Here is a 16775-nt window from a genome sequence, read left to right on the forward strand (position 1 = left end):
GTTACGTGAGCAGTTTTCATTGTGACTGGACGCAGCCTGATGATGGCAAACCTAGTCATGCAGTGTACAGTGCCCAACTGCCTGTGCCTTCTTAGCGCAGTAGGCAGCGCGTCAGTCTCATAATCTGAAGGTCCTGAGTTCAATCCTCAGAGAGGGCAGGGCTCTTTTTCCACCTTCTTTTCTTCCATTCACCTCTCATTCCCATCTTTCCTGCTGACAAATATGAAGGCAGCTTGCATGCAACAGCTCTGTAAGTCATTCAGATTCTGTGCGTACGGCAGCGTGTGGAGGAACCCTGAAGATGTGTGAACTTCATGACAGGACCGCTGGGCATGAAACTTTGGCCCAAAGGTTAAAAATCAAAGTGGAGAATGTGGGCATCGATCCCACTGCCTCTCACATGCGAAGCAAGCGCGCTACCACTTTAGCTAATTCCCCCAAGTTGATTGCTGCGTCCGCTTTCTTGCTGCCCAACATCTCCACACCCCCTGGCTCCAAGATGTTCATGAAAGTGCAGAGAAATTCTTCATCGGATCGGCCTGCTGCTTCAACACAGTCATTTTGCCATTCACTCAACGTGAGCCAGCAGCCGCAGCTCGTGCCATCAGCAGAAGGGAAAATCGCAGTCGACGCGTCATAATCAGTGAAGAGGCTGAATTTGCACATTCAAAGCAAGCCGCTAGGAAAACGGCAGTCAGCACGAGTGTGAGGAGGCAGGCGAGACCCCTGTCTCAGTGTTAGCAATCTACTTTTGCTTGCAGGTGAGGGCTCAGCTGTTGGATGCGTTGCTGCTCAATGCCACTCCCGCTGGCCCGCACACGCAACTGCAGAAACTTTGCAGCCGTGTGGAGGCTGTTTTCCCACAGGCAAAGATGGCTCCTCTGCCTGAGCAGCAACATGTTCAGTTATAAACTCGTCCTCATGTTCGGAGTGCTGCTTTGCCGTAAACGTTTGCTTACGACACACTTCCTTCTCAATGGGCACGCAGAAATTGTTAACATCATTCAAGCGGTGACCTAAGGACGACTTTGGTATATTTACCCCTCGAGTCTTCTGTTGTACCGACTGAGCAATCGATGCGAATCGTTGACATCCGCACGCAGTCTTTGCTGAATTTTGACCGTGCACCTTTGAGCCCTTGAGTGCTTCATCCACATCTTAACGGCAAAGGTGTAGGCATGCAGTTACCCGCCAGCTTCACCCTGCGCGATGGGCCCCCGTGCTGTAATGGATGACGTTTCTGACTCTGTATCACAAGCTGATGTATTGTTGTGTAATTTCCTCAGTGTTTTCTGAACACTTTACTTGTGGCTGGATGCAGGCTGTTCGATGGCAAATCTAGTCACGCCGTGTGCAGCGCAGTTCCAAGTGTGCCTTCTTGGTGCAGTCGGCAGCGTGTGAGTCTCATCACCTGTGCATCCTGGATACAATCTTGTGTATTTGACACCTTCTTTCCCTCCATTCGCCTCACATTCCCATCTTTACTGCTGATAAATATGACGGCAGCTTCTTGCGGCAGCTGTGCAAATCATTCAGACACTCTGTGCGTGGGTGGGTGCGTGCGTGCGTGCGGCAGCGCTTGGAGAAAGCCTGGAGATGTGTAAAGTGAATGACATGACGGGTGGGCCTGAAACTTTGGCCCAAAGATAAAATCTGAGTGGAGAATGTGGGCATCGATCCCACTACCTCTCACATGCAAAGCGAGCGCTCTACCATTTGAGCTAATTCCCCATGGCAATTCTGGCCTCAGCTTTCTTGCTGTCCAGGCTTGCCTCAGCCCCTGTCTCCAAGAAGCTTTGGCCCCAAGGTAAAAATCAAAGTGGAGAATGTGGGCATCGATCCCACTACCTCTCGCATGCTAAGCGAGCGCTCTACCATTTGAGCTAATTCCCCCAAGCTGCAGCTGGGGTCAGCTTTCTTGCTGCTCAGGATCTCCTCAGTCCGTCTCCAAGATGCTTGAGAAAGTGCACAGGACCTCTTCATCGGATCCGGCCTGCTGCTTCAACACGGTAGTTTTTCCATTTAATCAACATCTTTGAAATCCATTGAAAGCCACTATCTTTGCTGATTGTGACAGTGCACCCTTTAGCCCTTGAGCGCTTCATCCATGTCTTGATGCCAAAGCTGTGGCTGTGCTGTGGCCCGCCTGCGTCGACCTGCAGCTTGGGCCGACGTTGTGATGGATAACGTGTCTGTCTCCATATCACAAGCTGCGATATTGTTCTCTAATCTGCCTCAATGTTACGTGAGCAGTTTTCATTGTGACTGGACGCAGCCTGATGATGGCAAACCTAGTCATGCAGTGTACAGTGCCCAACTGCCTGTGCCTTCTTAGCGCAGTAGGCAGCGCGTCAGTCTCATAATCTGAAGGTCCTGAGTTCAATCCTCAGAGAGGGCAGGGCTCTTTTTCCACCTTCTTTTCTTCCATTCACCTCTCATTCCCATCTTTCCTGCTGACAAATATGAAGGCAGCTTGCATGCAACAGCTCTGTAAGTCATTCAGATTCTGTGCGTACGGCAGCGTGTGGAGGAACCCTGAAGATGTGTGAACTTCATGACAGGACCGCTGGGCATGAAACTTTGGCCCAAAGGTTAAAAATCAAAGTGGAGAATGTGGGCATCGATCCCACTGCCTCTCACATGCGAAGCAAGCGCGCTACCACTTTAGCTAATTCCCCCAAGTTGATTGCTGCGTCCGCTTTCTTGCTGCCCAACATCTCCACACCCCCTGGCTCCAAGATGTTCATGAAAGTGCAGAGAAATTCTTCATCGGATCGGCCTGCTGCTTCAACACAGTCATTTTGCCATTCACTCAACGTGAGCCAGCAGCCGCAGCTCGTGCCATCAGCAGAAGGGAAAATCGCAGTCGACGCGTCATAATCAGTGAAGAGGCTGAATTTGCACATTCAAAGCAAGCCGCTAGGAAAACGGCAGTCAGCACGAGTGTGAGGAGGCAGGCGAGACCCCTGTCTCAGTGTTAGCAATCTACTTTTGCTTGCAGGTGAGGGCTCAGCTGTTGGATGCGTTGCTGCTCAATGCCACTCCCGCTGGCCCGCACACGCAACTGCAGAAACTTTGCAGCCGTGTGGAGGCTGTTTTCCCACAGGCAAAGATGGCTCCTCTGCCTGAGCAGCAACATGTTCAGTTATAAACTCGTCCTCATGTTCGGAGTGCTGCTTTGCCGTAAACGTTTGCTTACGACACACTTCCTTCTCAATGGGCACGCAGAAATTGTTAACATCATTCAAGCGGTGACCTAAGGACGACTTTGGTATATTTACCCCTCGAGTCTTCTGTTGTACCGACTGAGCAATCGATGCGAATCGTTGACATCCGCACGCAGTCTTTGCTGAATTTTGACCGTGCACCTTTGAGCCCTTGAGTGCTTCATCCACATCTTAACGGCAAAGGTGTAGGCATGCAGTTACCCGCCAGCTTCACCCTGCGCGATGGGCCCCCGTGCTGTAATGGATGACGTTTCTGACTCTGTATCACAAGCTGATGTATTGTTGTGTAATTTCCTCAGTGTTTTCTGAACACTTTACTTGTGGCTGGATGCAGGCTGTTCGATGGCAAATCTAGTCACGCCGTGTGCAGCGCAGTTCCAAGTGTGCCTTCTTGGTGCAGTCGGCAGCGTGTGAGTCTCATCACCTGTGCATCCTGGATACAATCTTGTGTATTTGACACCTTCTTTCCCTCCATTCGCCTCACATTCCCATCTTTACTGCTGATAAATATGACGGCAGCTTCTTGCGGCAGCTGTGCAAATCATTCAGACACTCTGTGCGTGGGTGGGTGCGTGCGTGCGTGCGGCAGCGCTTGGAGAAAGCCTGGAGATGTGTAAAGTGAATGACATGACGGGTGGGCCTGAAACTTTGGCCCAAAGATAAAATCTGAGTGGAGAATGTGGGCATCGATCCCACTACCTCTCACATGCAAAGCAAGCGCTCTACCATTTGAGCTAATTCCCCATGGCAATTCTGGCCTCAGCTTTCTTGCTGTCCAGGCTTGCCTCAGCCCCTGTCTCCAAGAAGCTTTGGCCCCAAGGTAAAAATCAAAGTGGAGAATGTGGGCATCGATCCCACTACCTCTCGCATGCTAAGCGAGCGCTCTACCATTTGAGCTAATTCCCCCAAGCTGCAGCTGGGGTCAGCTTTCTTGCTGCTCAGGATCTCCTCAGTCCGTCTCCAAGATGCTTGAGAAAGTGCACAGGACCTCTTCATCGGATCCGGCCTGCTGCTTCAACACGGTAGTTTTTCCATTTAATCAACATCTTTGAAATCCATTGAAAGCCACTATCTTTGCTGATTGTGACAGTGCACCCTTTAGCCCTTGAGCGCTTCATCCATGTCTTGATGCCAAAGCTGTGGCTGTGCTGTGGCCCGCCTGCGTCGACCTGCAGCTTGGGCCGACGTTGTGATGGATAACGTGTCTGTCTCCATATCACAAGCTGCGATATTGTTCTCTAATCTGCCTCAATGTTACGTGAGCAGTTTTCATTGTGACTGGACGCAGCCTGATGATGGCAAACCTAGTCATGCAGTGTACAGTGCCCAACTGCCTGTGCCTTCTTAGCGCAGTAGGCAGCGCGTCAGTCTCATAATCTGAAGGTCCTGAGTTCAATCCTCAGAGAGGGCAGGGCTCTTTTTCCACCTTCTTTTCTTCCATTCACCTCTCATTCCCATCTTTCCTGCTGACAAATATGAAGGCAGCTTGCATGCAACAGCTCTGTAAGTCATTCAGATTCTGTGCGTACGGCAGCGTGTGGAGGAACCCTGAAGATGTGTGAACTTCATGACAGGACCGCTGGGCATGAAACTTTGGCCCAAAGGTTAAAAATCAAAGTGGAGAATGTGGGCATCGATCCCACTGCCTCTCACATGCGAAGCAAGCGCGCTACCACTTTAGCTAATTCCCCCAAGTTGATTGCTGCGTCCGCTTTCTTGCTGCCCAACATCTCCACACCCCCTGGCTCCAAGATGTTCATGAAAGTGCAGAGAAATTCTTCATCGGATCGGCCTGCTGCTTCAACACAGTCATTTTGCCATTCACTCAACGTGAGCCAGCAGCCGCAGCTCGTGCCATCAGCAGAAGGGAAAATCGCAGTCGACGCGTCATAATCAGTGAAGAGGCTGAATTTGCACATTCAAAGCAAGCCGCTAGGAAAACGGCAGTCAGCACGAGTGTGAGGAGGCAGGCGAGACCCCTGTCTCAGTGTTAGCAATCTACTTTTGCTTGCAGGTGAGGGCTCAGCTGTTGGATGCGTTGCTGCTCAATGCCACTCCCGCTGGCCCGCACACGCAACTGCAGAAACTTTGCAGCCGTGTGGAGGCTGTTTTCCCACAGGCAAAGATGGCTCCTCTGCCTGAGCAGCAACATGTTCAGTTATAAACTCGTCCTCATGTTCGGAGTGCTGCTTTGCCGTAAACGTTTGCTTACGACACACTTCCTTCTCAATGGGCACGCAGAAATTGTTAACATCATTCAAGCGGTGACCTAAGGACGACTTTGGTATATTTACCCCTCGAGTCTTCTGTTGTACCGACTGAGCAATCGATGCGAATCGTTGACATCCGCACGCAGTCTTTGCTGAATTTTGACCGTGCACCTTTGAGCCCTTGAGTGCTTCATCCACATCTTAACGGCAAAGGTGTAGGCATGCAGTTACCCGCCAGCTTCACCCTGCGCGATGGGCCCCCGTGCTGTAATGGATGACGTTTCTGACTCTGTATCACAAGCTGATGTATTGTTGTGTAATTTCCTCAGTGTTTTCTGAACACTTTACTTGTGGCTGGATGCAGGCTGTTCGATGGCAAATCTAGTCACGCCGTGTGCAGCGCAGTTCCAAGTGTGCCTTCTTGGTGCAGTCGGCAGCGTGTGAGTCTCATCACCTGTGCATCCTGGATACAATCTTGTGTATTTGACACCTTCTTTCCCTCCATTCGCCTCACATTCCCATCTTTACTGCTGATAAATATGACGGCAGCTTCTTGCGGCAGCTGTGCAAATCATTCAGACACTCTGTGCGTGGGTGGGTGCGTGCGTGCGTGCGGCAGCGCTTGGAGAAAGCCTGGAGATGTGTAAAGTGAATGACATGACGGGTGGGCCTGAAACTTTGGCCCAAAGATAAAATCTGAGTGGAGAATGTGGGCATCGATCCCACTACCTCTCACATGCAAAGCGAGCGCTCTACCATTTGAGCTAATTCCCCATGGCAATTCTGGCCTCAGCTTTCTTGCTGTCCAGGCTTGCCTCAGCCCCTGTCTCCAAGAAGCTTTGGCCCCAAGGTAAAAATCAAAGTGGAGAATGTGGGCATCGATCCCACTACCTCTCGCATGCTAAGCGAGCGCTCTACCATTTGAGCTAATCCCCCCAAGCTGCAGCTGGGGTCAGCTTTCTTGCTGCTCAGGATCTCCTCAGTCCGTCTCCAAGATGCTTGAGAAAGTGCACAGGACCTCTTCATCGGATCCGGCCTGCTGCTTCAACACGGTAGTTTTTCCATTTAATCAACATCTTTGAAATCCATTGAAAGCCACTATCTTTGCTGATTGTGACAGTGCACCCTTTAGCCCTTGAGCGCTTCATCCATGTCTTGATGCCAAAGCTGTGGCTGTGCTGTGGCCCGCCTGCGTCGACCTGCAGCTTGGGCCGACGTTGTGATGGATAACGTGTCTGTCTCCATATCACAAGCTGCGATATTGTTCTCTAATCTGCCTCAATGTTACGTGAGCAGTTTTCATTGTGACTGGACGCAGCCTGATGATGGCAAACCTAGTCATGCAGTGTACAGTGCCCAACTGCCTGTGCCTTCTTAGCGCAGTAGGCAGCGCGTCAGTCTCATAATCTGAAGGTCCTGAGTTCAATCCTCAGAGAGGGCAGGGCTCTTTTTCCACCTTCTTTTCTTCCATTCACCTCTCATTCCCATCTTTCCTGCTGACAAATATGAAGGCAGCTTGCATGCAACAGCTCTGTAAGTCATTCAGATTCTGTGCGGACGGCAGCGTGTGGAGGAACCCTGAAGATGTGTGAACTTCATGACAGGACCGCTGGGCATGAAACTTTGGCCCAAAGGTTAAAAATCAAAGTGGAGAATGTGGGCATCGATCCCACTGCCTCTCACATGCGAAGCAAGCGCTCTACCACTTGAGCTAATTCCCCCAAGCTGATTGCTGCGTCCGCTTTCTTGCTGCCCAACATCTCCACACCCCCTGGCTCCAAGATGTTCATGAAAGTGCAGAGAAATTCTTCATTGGATCGGCCTGCTGCTTCAACACAGTCATTTTGCCATTCACTCAACGTGAGCCAGCAGCCGCAGCTCGTGCCATCAGCAGAAGGGAAAATCGCAGTCGACGCGTCATAATCAGTGAAGAGGCTGAATTTGCACATTCAAAGCAAGCCGCTAGGAAAACGGCAGTCAGCACGAGTGTGAGGAGGCAGGCGAGACCCCTGTCTCAGTGTTAGCAATCTACTTTTGCTTGCAGGTGAGGGCTCAGCTGTTGGATGCGTTGCTGCTCAATGCCACTCCCGCTGGCCCGCACACGCAACTGCAGAAACTTTGCAGCCGTGTGGAGGCTGTTTTCCCACAGGCAAAGATGGCTCCTCTGCCTGAGCAGCAACATGTTCAGTTATAAACTCGTCCTCATGTTCGGAGTGCTGCTTTGCCGTAAACGTTTGCTTACGACACACTTCCTTCTCAATGGGCACGCAGAAATTGTTAACATCATTCAAGCGGTGACCTAAGGACGACTTTGGTATATTTACCCCTCGAGTCTTCTGTTGTACCGACTGAGCAATCGATGCGAATCGTTGACATCCGCACGCAGTCTTTGCTGAATTTTGACCGTGCACCTTTGAGCCCTTGAGTGCTTCATCCACATCTTAACGGCAAAGGTGTAGGCATGCAGTTACCCGCCAGCTTCACCCTGCGCGATGGGCCCCCGTGCTGTAATGGATGACGTTTCTGACTCTGTATCACAAGCTGATGTATTGTTGTGTAATTTCCTCAGTGTTTTCTGAACACTTTACTTGTGGCTGGATGCAGGCTGTTCGATGGCAAATCTAGTCACGCCGTGTGCAGCGCAGTTCCAAGTGTGCCTTCTTGGTGCAGTCGGCAGCGTGTGAGTCTCATCACCTGTGCATCCTGGATACAATCTTGTGTATTTGACACCTTCTTTCCCTCCATTCGCCTCACATTCCCATCTTTACTGCTGATAAATATGACGGCAGCTTCTTGCGGCAGCTGTGCAAATCATTCAGACACTCTGTGCGTGGGTGCGTGCGTGCGTGCGTGCGGCAGCGCTTGGAGAAAGCCTGGAGATGTGTAAAGTGAATGACATGACGGGTGGGCCTGAAACTTTGGCCCAAAGATAAAATCTGAGTGGAGAATGTGGGCATCGATCCCACTACCTCTCACATGCAAAGCAAGCGCTCTACCATTTGAGCTAATTCCCCATGGCAATTCTGGCCTCAGCTTTCTTGCTGTCCAGGCTTGCCTCAGCCCCTGTCTCCAAGAAGCTTTGGCCCCAAGGTAAAAATCAAAGTGGAGAATGTGGGCATCGATCCCACTACCTCTCGCATGCTAAGCGAGCGCTCTACCATTTGAGCTAATTCCCCCAAGCTGCAGTTGGGGTCAGCTTTCTTGCTGCTCAGGATCTCCTCACTCCGTCTCCAAGATGCTCGAGAAAGTGCACAGGACCTCTTCATCGGATCCGGCCTGCTGCTTCAACACGGTAGTTTTTCCATTTAATCAACATCTTTGAAATCCATTGAAAGCCACTATCTTTGCTGATTGTGACAGTGCACCCTTTAGCCCTTGAGCGCTTCATCCATGTCTTGATGCCAAAGCTGTGGCTGTGCTGTGGCCCGCCTGCGTCGACCTGCAGCTTGGGCCGACGTTGTGATGGATAACGTGTCTGTCTCCATATCACAAGCTGCGATATTGTTCTCTAATCTGCCTCAATGTTACGTGAGCAGTTTTCATTGTGACTGGACGCAGCCTGATGATGGCAAACCTAGTCATGCAGTGTACAGTGCCCAACTGCCTGTGCCTTCTTAGCGCAGTAGGCAGCGAGTCAGTCTCATAATCTGATAGGTCCTGAGTTCAATCCTCAGAGAGGGCAGGGCTCTTTTTCCACCTTCTTTTCTTCCATTCACCTCTCATTCCCATCTTTCCTGCTGACAAATATGAAGGCAGCTTGCATGCAACAGCTCTGTAAGTCATTCAGATTCTGTGCGGACGGCAGCGTGTGGAGGAACCCTGAAGATGTGTGAACTTCATGACAGGACCGCTGGGCATGAAACTTTGGCCCAAAGGTTAAAAATCAAAGTGGAGAATGTGGGCATCGATCCCACTGCCTCTCACATGCGAAGCAAGCGCTCTACCACTTGAGCTAATTCCCCCAAGCTGATTGCTGCGTCCGCTTTCTTGCTGCCCAACATCTCCACACCCCCTGGCTCCAAGATGTTCATGAAAGTGCAGAGAAATTCTTCATTGGATCGGCCTGCTGCTTCAACACAGTCATTTTGCCATTCACTCAACGTGAGCCAGCAGCCGCAGCTCGTGCCATCAGCAGAAGGGAAAATCGCAGTCGACGCGTCATAATCAGTGAAGAGGCTGAATTTGCACATTCAAAGCAAGCCGCTAGGAAAACGGCAGTCAGCACGAGTGTGAGGAGGCAGGCGAGACCCCTGTCTCAGTGTTAGCAATCTACTTTTGCTTGCAGGTGAGGGCTCAGCTGTTGGATGCGTTGCTGCTCAATGCCACTCCCGCTGGCCCGCACACGCAACTGCAGAAACTTTGCAGCCGTGTGGAGGCTGTTTTCCCACAGGCAAAGATGGCTCCTCTGCCTGAGCAGCAACATGTTCAGTTATAAACTCGTCCTCATGTTCGGAGTGCTGCTTTGCCGTAAACGTTTGCTTACGACACACTTCCTTCTCAATGGGCACGCAGAAATTGTTAACATCATTCAAGCGGTGACCTAAGGACGACTTTGGTATATTTACCCCTCGAGTCTTCTGTTGTACCGACTGAGCAATCGATGCGAATCGTTGACATCCGCACGCAGTCTTTGCTGAATTTTGACCGTGCACCTTTGAGCCCTTGAGTGCTTCATCCACATCTTAACGGCAAAGGTGTAGGCATGCAGTTACCCGCCAGCTTCACCCTGCGCGATGGGCCCCCGTGCTGTAATGGATGACGTTTCTGACTCTGTATCACAAGCTGATGTATTGTTGTGTAATTTCCTCAGTGTTTTCTGAACACTTTGCTTTGTGGCTGGATGCAGGCTGTTCGATGGCAAATCTAGTCACGCCGTGTGCAGCGCAGTTCCAAGTGTGCCTTCTTGGTGCAGTCGGCAGCGTGTGAGTCTCATCACCTGTGCATCCTGGATACAATCTTGTGTATTTGACACCTTCTTTCCCTCCATTCGCCTCACATTCCCATCTTTACTGCTGATAAATATGACGGCAGCTTCTTGCGGCAGCTGTGCAAATCATTCAGACACTCTGTGCGTGCGTGCGTGCGTGCGTGCGGCAGCGCTTGGAGAAAGCCTGGAGATGTGTAAAGTGAATGACATGACGGGTGGGCCTGAAACTTTGGCCCAAAGATAAAATCTGAGTGGAGAATGTGGGCATCGATCCCACTACCTCTCACATGCAAAGCGAGCGCTCTACCATTTGAGCTAATTCCCCATGGCAATTCTGGCCTCAGCTTTCTTGCTGTCCAGGCTTGCCTCAGCCCCTGTCTCCAAGAAGCTTTGGCCCCAAGGTAAAAAACAAAGTGGAGAATGTGGGCATCGATCCCACTACCTCTCGCATGCTAAGCGAGCGCTCTACCATTTGAGCTAATTCCCCCAAGCTGCAGTTGGGGTCAGCTTTCTTGCTGCTCAGGATCTCCTCACTCCGTCTCCAAGATGCTCGAGAAAGTGCACAGGACCTCTTCATCGGATCCGGCCTGCTGCTTCAACACGGTAGTTTTTCCATTTAATCAACATCTTTGAAATCCATTGAAAGCCACTATCTTTGCTGATTGTGACAGTGCACCCTTTAGCCCTTGAGCGCTTCATCCATGTCTTGATGCCAAAGCTGTGGCTGTGCTGTGGCCCGCCTGCGTCAACCTGCAGCTTGGGCCGACGTTGTGATGGATAACGTGTCTGTCTCCATATCACAAGCTGCGATATTGTTCTCTAATCTGCCTCAATGTTACGTGAGCAGTTTTCATTGTGACTGGACGCAGCCTGATGATGGCAAACCTAGTCATGCAGTGTACAGTGCCCAACTGCCTGTGCCTTCTTAGCGCAGTCGGCAGCGCGTCAGTCTCATAATCTGATAGGTCCTGAGTTCAATCCTCAGAGAGGGCAGGGCTCTTTTTCCACCTTCTTTTCTTCCATTCACCTCTCATTCCCATCTTTCCTGCTGACAAATATGAAGGCAGCTTGCATGCAACAGCTCTGTAAGTCATTCAGATTCTGTGCGGACGGCAGCGTGTGGAGGAACCCTGAACATGTGTGAACTTCATGACAGGACCGCTGGGCATGAAACTTTGGCCCAAAGGTTAAAAATCAAAGTGGAGAATGTGGGCATCGATCCCACTGCCTCTCACATGCGAAGCGAGCGCTCTACCACTTGAGCTAATTCCCCCAAGCTGATTGCTGCGTCCGCTTTCTTGCTGCCCAACATCTCCACACCCCCTGGCTCCAAGATGTTCATGAAAGTGCAGAGAAATTCTTCATTGGATCGGCCTGCTGCTTCAACACAGTCATTTTGCCATTCACTCAACGTGAGCCAGCAGCCGCAGCTCGTGCCATCAGCAGAAGGGAAAATCGCAGTCGACGCGTCATAATCAGTGAAGAGGCTGAATTTGCACATTCAAAGCAAGCCGCTAGGAAAACGGCAGTCAGCACGAGTGTGAGGAGGCAGGCGAGACCCCTGTCTCAGTGTTAGCAATCTACTTTTGCTTGCAGGTGAGGGCTCAGCTGTTGGATGCGTTGCTGCTCAATGCCACTCCCGCTGGCCCGCACACGCAACTGCAGAAACTTTGCAGCCGTGTGGAGGCTGTTTTCCCACAGGCAAAGATGGCTCCTCTGCCTGAGCAGCAACATGTTCAGTTATAAACTCGTCCTCATGTTCGGAGTGCTGCTTTGCCGTAAACGTTTGCTTACGACACACTTCCTTCTCAATGGGCACGCAGAAATTGTTAACATCATTCAAGCGGTGACCTAAGGACGACTTTGGTATATTTACCCCTCGAGTCTTCTGTTGTACCGACTGAGCAATCGATGCGAATCGTTGACATCCGCACGCAGTCTTTGCTGAATTTTGACCGTGCACCTTTGAGCCCTTGAGTGCTTCATCCACATCTTAACGGCAAAGGTGTAGGCATGCAGTTACCCGCCAGCTTCACCCTGCGCGATGGGCCCCCGTGCTGTAATGGATGACGTTTCTGACTCTGTATCACAAGCTAATGTATTGTTGTGTAATTTCCTCAGTGTTTTCTGAACACTTTACTTGTGGCTGGATGCAGGCTGTTCGATGGCAAATCTAGTCACGCCGTGTGCAGCGCAGTTCCAAGTGTGCCTTCTTGGTGCAGTCGGCAGCGTGTGAGTCTCATCACCTGTGCATCCTGGATACAATCTTGTGTATTTGACACCTTCTTTCCCTCCATTCGCCTCACATTCCCATCTTTACTGCTGATAAATATGACGGCAGCTTCTTGCGGCAGCTGTGCAAATCATTCAGACACTCTGTGCGTGCGTGGGTGGGTGCGTGCGTGCGTGCGTGCGTGCGGCAGCGCTTGGAGAAAGCCGAGAGATGTGTAAAGTGAATGACATGACGGGTGGGCCTGAAACTTTGGCCCAAAGATAAAATCTGAGTGGAGAATGTGGGCATCGATCCCACTACCTCTCACATGCAAAGCGAGCGCTCTACCATTTGAGCTAATTCCCCATGGCAATTCTGGCCTCAGCTTTCTTGCTGTCCAGGCTTGCCTCAGCCCCTGTCTCCAAGAAGCTTTGGCCCCAAGGTAAAAATCAAAGTGGAGAATGTGGGCATCGATCCCACTACCTCTCGCATGCTAAGCGAGCGCTCTACCATTTGAGCTAATCCCCCCAAGCTGCAGCTGGGGTCAGCTTTCTTGCTGCTCAGGATCTCCTCAGTCCGTCTCCAAGATGCTTGAGAAAGTGCACAGGACCTCTTCATCGGATCCGGCCTGCTGCTTCAACACGGTAGTTTTTCCATTTAATCAACATCTTTGAAATCCATTGAAAGCCACTATCTTTGCTGATTGTGACAGTGCACCCTTTAGCCCTTGAGCGCTTCATCCATGTCTTGATGCCAAAGCTGTGGCTGTGCTGTGGCCCGCCTGCGTCGACCTGCAGCTTGGGCCGACGTTGTGATGGATAACGTGTCTGTCTCCATATCACAAGCTGCGATATTGTTCTCTAATCTGCCTCAATGTTACGTGAGCAGTTTTCATTGTGACTGGACGCAGCCTGATGATGGCAAACCTAGTCATGCAGTGTACAGTGCCCAACTGCCTGTGCCTTCTTAGCGCAGTAGGCAGCGCGTCAGTCTCATAATCTGAAGGTCCTGAGTTCAATCCTCAGAGAGGGCAGGGCTCTTTTTCCACCTTCTTTTCTTCCATTCACCTCTCATTCCCATCTTTCCTGCTGACAAATATGAAGGCAGCTTGCATGCAACAGCTCTGTAAGTCATTCAGATTCTGTGCGTACGGCAGCGTGTGGAGGAACCCTGAACATGTGTGAACTTCATGACAGGACCGCTGGGCATGAAACTTTGGCCCAAAGGTTAAAAATCAAAGTGGAGAATGTGGGCATCGATCCCACTGCCTCTCACATGCGAAGCAAGCGCTCTACCACTTGAGCTAATTCCCCCAAGCTGATTGCTGCGTCCGCTTTCTTGCTGCCCAACATCTCCACACCCCCTGGCTCCAAGATGTTCATGAAAGTGCAGAGAAATTCTTCATCGGATCGGCCTGCTGCTTCAACACAGTCATTTTGCCATTCACTCAACGTGAGCCAGCAGCCGCAGCTCGTGCCATCAGCAGAAGGGAAAATCGCAGTCGACGCGTCATAATCAGTGAAGAGGCTGAATTTGCACATTCAAAGAAAGCCGCTAGGAAAACGGCAGTCAGCACGAGTGTGAGGAGGCAGGCGAGACCCCTGTCTCAGTGTTAGCAATCTACTTTTGCTTGTAGGTGAGGGCTCAGCTTTTGGATGCGTTGCGGCTCAATGCCACTCCCGCTGGCCCGCACACGCAACTGCAGAAACTTTGCAGCCGTGTGGAGGCTGTTTTCCCACAGGCAAAGATGGCTCCTCTGCCTGAGCAGCAACATGTTCAGTTATAAACTCGTCCTCAGGTTCGGAGTGCTGCTTTGCCGTAAACGTTTGCTTACGACACACTTCCTTCTCAATGGGCACGCAGAAATTGTTAACATCATTCAAGCGGTGACCTAAGGACGACTTTGGTATATTTACCCCTCGAGTCTTCTGTTGTACCGACTGAGCAATCGATGCGAATCGTTGACATCCGCACGCAGTCTTTGCTGAATTTTGACCGTGCACCTTTGAGCCCTTGAGTGCTTCATCCACATCTTAACGGCAAAGGTGTAGGCATGCAGTTACCCGCCAGCTTCACACTGCGCGATGGGCCCCCGTGCTGTAATGGATGACGTTTCTGACTCTGTATCACAAGCTGATGTATTGTTGTGTAATTTCCTCAGTGTTTTCTGAACACTTTGCTTTGTGGCTGGATGCAGGCTGTTCGATGGCAAATCTAGTCACGCCGTGTGCAGCGCAGTTCCAAGTGTGCCTTCTTGGTGCAGTCGGCAGCGTGTGAGTCTCATCACCTGTGCATCCTGGATACAATCTTGTGTATTTGACACCTTCTTTCCCTCCATTCGCCTCACATTCCCATCTTTACTGCTGATAAATATGACGGCAGCTTCTTGCGGCAGCTGTGCAAATCATTCAGACACTCTGTGCGTGCGTGCGTGCGTGCGTGCGGCAGCGCTTGGAGAAAGCCTGGAGATGTGTAAAGTGAATGACATGACGGGTGGGCCTGAAACTTTGGCCCAAAGATAAAATCTGAGTGGAGAATGTGGGCATCGATCCCACTACCTCTCACATGCAAAGCGAGCGCTCTACCATTTGAGCTAATTCCCCATGGCAATTCTGGCCTCAGCTTTCTTGCTGTCCAGGCTTGCCTCAGCCCCTGTCTCCAAGAAGCTTTGGCCCCAAGGTAAAAAACAAAGTGGAGAATGTGGGCATCGATCCCACTACCTCTCGCATGCTAAGCGAGCGCTCTACCATTTGAGCTAATTCCCCCAAGCTGCAGTTGGGGTCAGCTTTCTTGCTGCTCAGGATCTCCTCACTCCGTCTCCAAGATGCTCGAGAAAGTGCACAGGACCTCTTCATCGGATCCGGCCTGCTGCTTCAACACGGTAGTTTTTCCATTTAATCAACATCTTTGAAATCCATTGAAAGCCACTATCTTTGCTGATTGTGACAGTGCACCCTTTAGCCCTTGAGCGCTTCATCCATGTCTTGATGCCAAAGCTGTGGCTGTGCTGTGGCCCGCCTGCGTCGACCTGCAGCTTGGGCCGACGTTGTGATGGATAACGTGTCTGTCTCCATATCACAAGCTGCGATATTGTTCTCTAATCTGCCTCAATGTTACGTGAGCAGTTTTCATTGTGACTGGACGCAGCCTGATGATGGCAAACCTAGTCATGCAGTGTACAGTGCCCAACTGCCTGTGCCTTCTTAGCGCAGTAGGCAGCGAGTCAGTCTCATAACCTGATAGGTCCTGAGTTCAATCCTCAGAGAGGGCAGGGCTCTTTTTCCACCTTCTTTTCTTCCATTCACCTCTCATTCCCATCTTTCCTGCTGACAAATATGAAGGCAGCTTGCATGCAACAGCTCTGTAAGTCATTCAGATTCTGTGCGGACGGCAGCGTGTGGAGGAACCCTGAAGATGTGTGAACTTCATGACAGGACCGCTGGGCATGAAACTTTGGCCCAAAGGTTAAAAATCAAAGTGGAGAATGTGGGCATCGATCCCACTGCCTCTCACATGCGAAGCGAGCGCTCTACCACTTGAGCTAATTCCCCCAAGCTGATTGCTGCGTCCGCTTTCTTGCTGCCCAACATCTCCACACCCCCTGGCTCCAAGATGTTCATGAAAGTGCAGAGAAATTCTTCATTGGATCGGCCTGCTGCTTCAACACAGTCATTTTGCCATTCACTCAACGTGAGCCAGCAGCCGCAGCTCGTGCCATCAGCAGAAGGGAAAATCGCAGTCGACGCGTCATAATCAGTGAAGAGGCTGAATTTGCACATTCAAAGCAAGCCGCTAGGAAAACGGCAGTCAGCACGAGTGTGAGGAGGCAGGCGAGACCCCTGTCTCAGTGTTAGCAATCTACTTTTGCTTGCAGGTGAGGGCTCAGCTGTTGGATGCGTTGCTGCTCAATGCCACTCCCGCTGGCCCGCACACGCAACTGCAGAAACTTTGCAGCCGTGTGGAGGCTGTTTTCCCACAGGCAAAGATGGCTCCTCTGCCTGAGCAGCAACATGTTCAGTTATAAACTCGTCCTCATGTTCGGAGTGCTGCTTTGCCGTAAACGTTTGCTTACGACACACTTCCTTCTCAATGGGCACGCAGAAATTGTTAACATCATTCAAGCGGTGACCTAAGGACGACTTTGGTATATTTACCCCTCGAGTCTTCTGTTGTACCGACTGAGCAATCGATGCGAATCG

The 16775-nt window shown here is 51.0% G+C and overlaps 16 non-coding genes across 16 annotated transcripts; 7 read left to right on the top strand and 9 right to left on the bottom strand.

The window, feature by feature from the left end:
- Positions 1-85: 85 nt before the first annotated feature.
- trnam-cau (transfer RNA methionine (anticodon CAU)) lies at positions 86-158 on the top strand. The gene has a single exon. It is a non-coding gene; the product is annotated as a tRNA-Met (tRNA).
- Positions 159-1820: 1662 nt separating this feature from the next.
- On the bottom strand, positions 1821-1893 carry trnaa-agc (transfer RNA alanine (anticodon AGC)). Its single transcript has one exon. It is a non-coding gene; the product is annotated as a tRNA-Ala (tRNA).
- A 432-nt stretch (positions 1894-2325) lies between these two features.
- On the top strand, positions 2326-2398 carry trnam-cau (transfer RNA methionine (anticodon CAU)). The gene has a single exon. It is a non-coding gene; the product is annotated as a tRNA-Met (tRNA).
- A 1662-nt stretch (positions 2399-4060) lies between these two features.
- On the bottom strand, positions 4061-4133 carry trnaa-agc (transfer RNA alanine (anticodon AGC)). The gene has a single exon. It is a non-coding gene; the product is annotated as a tRNA-Ala (tRNA).
- Positions 4134-4565: 432 nt separating this feature from the next.
- Positions 4566-4638, top strand: trnam-cau (transfer RNA methionine (anticodon CAU)). The gene has a single exon. It is a non-coding gene; the product is annotated as a tRNA-Met (tRNA).
- Positions 4639-6300: 1662 nt separating this feature from the next.
- On the bottom strand, positions 6301-6373 carry trnaa-agc (transfer RNA alanine (anticodon AGC)). Its single transcript has one exon. It is a non-coding gene; the product is annotated as a tRNA-Ala (tRNA).
- Positions 6374-6805: 432 nt separating this feature from the next.
- Positions 6806-6878, top strand: trnam-cau (transfer RNA methionine (anticodon CAU)). The gene has a single exon. It is a non-coding gene; the product is annotated as a tRNA-Met (tRNA).
- A 1662-nt stretch (positions 6879-8540) lies between these two features.
- trnaa-agc (transfer RNA alanine (anticodon AGC)) lies at positions 8541-8613 on the bottom strand. Its single transcript has one exon. It is a non-coding gene; the product is annotated as a tRNA-Ala (tRNA).
- A 432-nt stretch (positions 8614-9045) lies between these two features.
- Positions 9046-9119, top strand: trnam-cau (transfer RNA methionine (anticodon CAU)). The gene has a single exon. It is a non-coding gene; the product is annotated as a tRNA-Met (tRNA).
- A 1659-nt stretch (positions 9120-10778) lies between these two features.
- On the bottom strand, positions 10779-10851 carry trnaa-agc (transfer RNA alanine (anticodon AGC)). The gene has a single exon. It is a non-coding gene; the product is annotated as a tRNA-Ala (tRNA).
- Positions 10852-11283: 432 nt separating this feature from the next.
- On the top strand, positions 11284-11357 carry trnam-cau (transfer RNA methionine (anticodon CAU)). Its single transcript has one exon. It is a non-coding gene; the product is annotated as a tRNA-Met (tRNA).
- A 207-nt stretch (positions 11358-11564) lies between these two features.
- trnaa-cgc (transfer RNA alanine (anticodon CGC)) lies at positions 11565-11637 on the bottom strand. Its single transcript has one exon. It is a non-coding gene; the product is annotated as a tRNA-Ala (tRNA).
- Positions 11638-13031: 1394 nt separating this feature from the next.
- Positions 13032-13104, bottom strand: trnaa-agc (transfer RNA alanine (anticodon AGC)). Its single transcript has one exon. It is a non-coding gene; the product is annotated as a tRNA-Ala (tRNA).
- A 432-nt stretch (positions 13105-13536) lies between these two features.
- On the top strand, positions 13537-13609 carry trnam-cau (transfer RNA methionine (anticodon CAU)). The gene has a single exon. It is a non-coding gene; the product is annotated as a tRNA-Met (tRNA).
- A 1659-nt stretch (positions 13610-15268) lies between these two features.
- Positions 15269-15341, bottom strand: trnaa-agc (transfer RNA alanine (anticodon AGC)). The gene has a single exon. It is a non-coding gene; the product is annotated as a tRNA-Ala (tRNA).
- A 713-nt stretch (positions 15342-16054) lies between these two features.
- On the bottom strand, positions 16055-16127 carry trnaa-cgc (transfer RNA alanine (anticodon CGC)). The gene has a single exon. It is a non-coding gene; the product is annotated as a tRNA-Ala (tRNA).
- Positions 16128-16775: the final 648 nt, after the last annotated feature.

The sequence above is a fragment of the Mustelus asterias genome, chromosome 7 (assembly GCF_964213995.1).
Source record: "Mustelus asterias chromosome 7, sMusAst1.hap1.1, whole genome shotgun sequence".
NCBI lineage: Eukaryota > Metazoa > Chordata > Chondrichthyes > Carcharhiniformes > Triakidae > Mustelus > Mustelus asterias.